Source organism: Aptenodytes patagonicus, chromosome 1 (genome assembly GCF_965638725.1).
Source record: "Aptenodytes patagonicus chromosome 1, bAptPat1.pri.cur, whole genome shotgun sequence".
NCBI classification, from domain to species: domain Eukaryota; kingdom Metazoa; phylum Chordata; class Aves; order Sphenisciformes; family Spheniscidae; genus Aptenodytes; species Aptenodytes patagonicus.
In genome coordinates, this window is record NC_134949.1 from 82,438,371 (window position 1) to 82,444,578 (window position 6,208).

Below are 6,208 nucleotides of genomic sequence, written 5' to 3' on the forward strand. Positions count from 1 at the left end.
CCTGGTTCAGTTCTCTGCTTAATCACATTCTGACTTCTCACACAACTTCTTTTGGCATATAACTTAGAGCAACAATGTCAAAAACAATGAAATTACCTAGGGTCCCAGTTCCATTAATTCAGAGTCTGAAAGTTAAGAGCTCTAAACTTTCTAAATGCTTTTCAAATGTCACTCAGACTTTTCTCTGTCTGTACTCCCTATCTGTAAAACAAAGATAATGTTGCCTAAGTAGTTTAACTTTCAGAGAGGTGTTGAAGCACACTAAGCAGTGTGAGGTTCTCAGTCGTCATCATGAGGGCTAACAAATACCCTAAGTAAAAATACCTGTCTCTAAAATGATGGAATAAAATAAGGTAGAAAACGGGATGGTCGTGGGAAGGTGAACTAGGAGTTATTTACAGGATGCCAAAGTACATGGGAAAGAAGAATGATGAGAGTTGCTGAAAGTGAGAGCTGGTGAGTAGTGAGGCGAGTATATAGCTTAAATAGGAATGGACTGAGTCTTGGTACACTGAGGCCTGCGGAGTTGTCTCTTGAATGTACCCAGGCTCTTCAAGGAAAAAAAAAGTTTCTAGCATCCAGCTTACTGCTGTGAAGCACAGAGAAAGAAATTATATGGATGTTTATCTTATATTTGGTAATTTGTATTTGAAAGGAATTGATTTGAAACACTGGAATCACAGGCAACTTTTATTGCCTTCTCATGGTTAAGAAAGAAAAAAAACACTTAAAAATATCAGCTGGAAAGGACATAAATAACTATTCTTGCTTTTATTGTACCTTCCTGGCTTACTAAGATTTCATCTTAGAGCGAATGTCCTCATTTTCTGGAAGGGGCAGAGGGAGTTTTTATTCATCAGACTTAAGGATTCTGCATACCTATAAAAGAACCTAGCATGTGGCCCTGCCAGCAACTCATTGAGAGGAAACAGCATAAGAATAAGGACATTGAAAACTGAAGAGGAATTGATTTCTGCAGAGTGTTGTATGTGGCTCAGCTCACTCACTGCTAGGATTTCTCATTGTTTGTTTTGTGTTTACATGCAGCTAAAGAGTGTATGTATTCCCATTTCCAAACCATTGTCAGTTTTGGAAGGATTCTTCTTAGGTAGCGATTGTTTTCATATGGCAAGAGACTGAGTTTAATGCAGCTTTTTACTCCCTGTGAGAATTTGCCAGAGCTGCAGCTAAGATTGAAAATGCTTGTCCTGTAATCCAAATTTTGCACTTACCAGCTTGGTTATTTAGTGGTCCTTCCTCTTAGATTTGTATTAATGTGAAGTTTTAGCAGAAGCTTAATATGGGGAAAGTTTTGGCTGTTATCAGGTTATCCCTGAATAAAGGAACAATGGGGGTAATGTTTAAAATTCTCATTTGAAATAGTACATCTGTGTAATTCCTAATCTTTTTTGAACAGCCATGAAACCAAAATTACTGAGGAAGTAACTGCAGTTTGACTCAGACAATGGTATGGATGGTGGAGTCGTGCCTGGCTTTATTCCAAAGGTGGTTTGGTTCTAGTATATACACAAGAGAAATTTGTTTCCTTAATTAGCTTTGTCGGTGCTTGCATAAGGACTGGCGTACTAGCAAGGATATGTAACTAACTTCTGTTTTGCAGTGGCGTGTCTTGTAGCAGACTGTTCTGAGTAATGCCCTTAAATGTTTTAAAAAACCTAAAACCCCATAAGCTTGCTTTTCTCCATAAAGTTGTCTTTGCGTACTCGGGACATATGAGCACCTGATAAAATCGTCCCTGCAACAGAGGACAATTCAGTTTTCCTTTGCTCTTCACAGACTTTAAATGGACCTAAGCAGAACTCTGTATGAAAGTTGTTAAAATAACAGTTTGGCTTTACTAATAATAATGGCTGGTAGAAAGAACAGCACGGCAAGGGAAATTGATTTTTTCATTTTATTACATTAGCATTTCATTAGCTTCACAGCTAATTCATGGAAAAACCTAAAATGCACAGGCTTCCAGAGTTCCCTCTGAAGTGTTCAAGCCTAGCTTATATACGTTCTATAAATGTTTCAAGAAATACAGGCAGGATAAAAGGTGGCTGTCTCCTGAGTACCAGGACAATCAAATGTCTCTACCAACAATAGATTATACCTACTGGCCAAGAACAATGTTGGGACTAAATTCACTGTGGTCCCTAACCACATCCAACGCTTCCATCAGAAATTAATTGTCAAAGATAACAGTTTTCCAGTAATATCTGGCTTAATGACCCTATGGCTATATAACACTTGGCCAGCTGGCCTTAGAAATCTGCAAGATTGACCTCCAACCTTGTTTTTCAATGTTGACTTCACTTCCTCTCCTTGCTAAGAAACACAGGAGAAAAATTAAACACCTTTATAATCCTGTAAGTGCCCAATCAAGCTGCTAGAATCAAAGGCGATATAAAATTCAGAGTTACAGTTGTGATTTTTACTAATATTTTATATGTTACAGTACAGAACTTGTGTAATGCAGTGGACTGGATCAAAGGTAGCCTGGATTATATTTTGAGCTCTTTGTCACCTTGGATGTTTCTTTTTCTATTTTTCTGCTTCTCCCTCCAAACAGTTTGTGTTTGAGGGTGGCAGTATTTCTCTGTGATTATCTACAATACCTAGAACACTGCGATCTTAACTCCAGTGGGAGTCTTCCCAACCTTGATGATGTGTAATGTAGCGCATGTTTTTGTGAACTAAACTACACATCTTTATTTTCCTATATAATACTCTTGCAGACCATCTCATTGGAAACCTGCACTGAAGTTTAAAAACTGTGAAGAGTTAAAGAGTAATAGACTTACAGGTTAAGCAACTCTACAGCACAGTAATAAGTACATCCTTAGCAATGGTCACTTATTAATGTATCATGTACATTATAATGTAAATGCATGACTCTAAGGTGTGTATCCCTCTATACATATCTGTATGTATGTACATTCTTCTGTTACATGGAAGTGCTCGTGTTACTTTGAAATAGAAATGTAGATAGATAACACTTAAATCAAGAAGCAGGCTAGGCCCCCCAGTGCATAAATTCGGAAGGAAGGAAGGAATGAGGAGCAAAAAACCACACACAATATCTAGAGGTATTGGCTGTCTCCATAGGTAATTCTTTTACTGGTATTTACTGGCCAAGAGGAACATGGAGCTAGTTTATGACAGCCCTGACCTCAGGCAACCCTGTCCATTATAGATTGAAACTTGAGCAGGAAGGCTACTATATGTGCTTCTTTGCGGTCACTGTTCTAACCTCCAAGCAGCAGATGTCTCATTTCAAATCCAAACACTTGCCCCCGCAAAATGGAAAAGTAACTTCCTTATGGCAAGGAAAAATTAGCTGTCTCCAATGGAAAAAAAATTCACACGAATTAAGTTCTTGGCCATCTGGAATAGTTGTGATGCATAGTTTCGCTGGTGCTGTTGAGGAGACTAACCTTTCTTTTATCTCCCATATAAACATTCCAAAGAAAGGTTGAGATCTAGTGCTTGGTCAAACTGGAAAATAACTTGCTTTGTCAGTATTCTGGCTAATTTTTTGCATCTAGAAACTACTGTAATCACTGGCATAAGATGTCTTTAGTAAACAGTGTGCTAAGAGTTGTGAAGTGAAATGTTCAAAGTGTTGCTAGATAGTTTCTTGAGGTTGTTTGTCTGTGTTCTATTGCACTTTTGCCCTTTAAAGAAGGGCTGTTGGACACTAAGCGTAATCTCTTGCTCAGATTAGACAAGAAGGCCTGTACAGAGACATAATTCAGTCTTTGGCAAGGAGAGTAGATGTTACAACTACTTGTAGCTTCACCAAGCCCTAAGACCTGAATGTGACTGGCTGTGCGTGAGGAGTTGGTAAACCCCTACAATTATCTCATGGTCTTCAGGGAACTAATTTATACCCCTGACTGGAGTTGATGCTTTTTGCCCTGTTTTTATGCATAGCATTGCTACAAGCACAAGTAAGGGATAAAGGGACAGTTGCCTAAAAAGGGATGTCTGGACAAACCATCTTTCTACCCATTTCTTGTTTTCCCTCATACTTAAAATGTATGTATTTATTTTCTTGTGACTCTCCTAGTCTGTAATAAAATAGTTCTGCTACTGTGCTTTACATAACCTTTTTCCTGCCTATTTTTTTCTCTATATGCCAAAAAATCAAGAATACTCTGCAGAACATGACCTTATATATTCTAGTCGTTCCATCCTGCCCCAGAAGTGTTTGTGCATTGGGACATACAAATTTCCACTTCTCTCTCATTTGCTTTTTCTGGTGAGTATTGGGGTCTTAGTTTCATTACATGATTTTACACAACTTAAGGGTGAGTATCACAGGAGCATCAAGGTGCTATTAAGTGTATTGTACAGTCACTAATCTGAAGATGAAAAGAAACCATGGACACCAAAGATGACTGTGACTTGCTGCAGATCACACAGCTGATAGATCAGATAGAAGTTACTTTTCTGAGAGGAAAAGGAGGTGAAAAAACACCTGTTTTAAAATAAATAATACTGTCTTCTTGCGGAGATTTGTGTTTCTGGCATGTTGGAGTGTATCATGTCCAGTGAAAGGATTTCTTTGCTAGTCTTTTCATTTGCAGGTATACAACATCCCTGATGTAAGAATAACAAGTTCTCACTTTTTCAGTAGTTTATTTCCTTTTTAAAAAAATCTATTCTGCTGGTAGTATCCATCCCTTACGACTAGCTTTTCTCCTTTTTTCTTGATTCAACCTGCTATAGAGGATCATTTATAGCAAAGGAAGAGTTAAACAGGCTGGAAGAAGCCTAGCACTATTGACTTTGCAGCACTCCAGACTGTTAGCAGATGTTTCATGGGGCATTTAGGTAGCAGCCCAGCCTGAATAGGAAGAGTCAGGATAAGAATAGATATTAAGGATTTGGGGGATGAAAATAGTGCAAGTCTCATATAATAAAGGTATTGCAATATGTTAGAACCTGTCTCAGTTTTCAATTAAATTGCATAATATTTATCTGAAATCAGCAATACCTTAATTGTACAGGAAGAAGAGAGAGGGGATGTCCCATGTTCACTTCTGCTTCTGATGTTTTCTGTCTTGAATGTTGCCCATTATCATACGGGTACTGCAAGATACCAATACTGCAAGAACTATGTTGCCTTAGACATGCAATGATCCTGCTTATGTGGCTTCCAGTTCAGCAATATATTATAAATATATGTTATGGATTTAAGCATCTTCCCTTGTTTTATATGCATGATTAAATAGTGAGTTGAATCAGAAACACGTTCTTCTCAGTACGATAAATTAATGGGTAAAGGGCACTGTGTTATAATACTGCTGCCTCAAACTGTTAAACAGTTCTGCAAATCTTATTATGTGAGGCATGGAGAAAGAGGTGTTGTGCACTCTCTTTTCCTTAAAACGTGGAAAATGGAAAAAATAAAATATTTATATTCAAATTTTAAAAAAATCCAAAGTATGAAATAACTAACACAAAATGCATATGTCTCTGTAACTGAAGATAACTAATACGCAGCAACACTTGGCAAAACTCTAGGCTAAGAAAAATGAAACATGTTATCCAGCTGAAACTATGGGGGAATTTTTAGGTAAACAGAATGTAATTTTTCTGCCTGAATTGGACTAAGCTGCCTGCATGTGAATTCTGTATCCTAAAAATTACATACAATTATGTAGTAATAATAATTTTAGTATGTTCCCTGATTTCCAGGATAAATTATATTTGGAATTCAGTGTTGCAAGGTCTTGAAAACAAAGTTTGTGCAGTTTGAAGTGCCTTAATTTCTCAAGTAACATCTTCTCTTTGTCTGGGAGCTATTGAGACTATAATGTGAACATGAGCAGAATTTTAATGGCTCCATTCAGCCTGAAGAAAGGCATCACAGAGTGCAGATCTAGTTCTCTTACAAAGTATTTTTCTGAGTCTAGGTTTAGGCTTTTTAACTCTTACTCATAGGAAAATGCGAAGTTCTTCAAAGTGCGGTTTTTGCTGAGCCCTTCTTTGGCAGCAAACATACGCTTCACCGTTTTGATTGTTTTGACCATTTCAAACAAAGAGACAATTTCATACGACATTTATGTATTGCTGCATTACATTGGATGTTTATTCATGTGGTAGCTAACAGACAAGCAGAAAGGTAACTAGCCGGATTTTAGATCTGTTTTTGATATATCTTTACATTTTAGATGTAAGTTGGTTTTAAAATGTG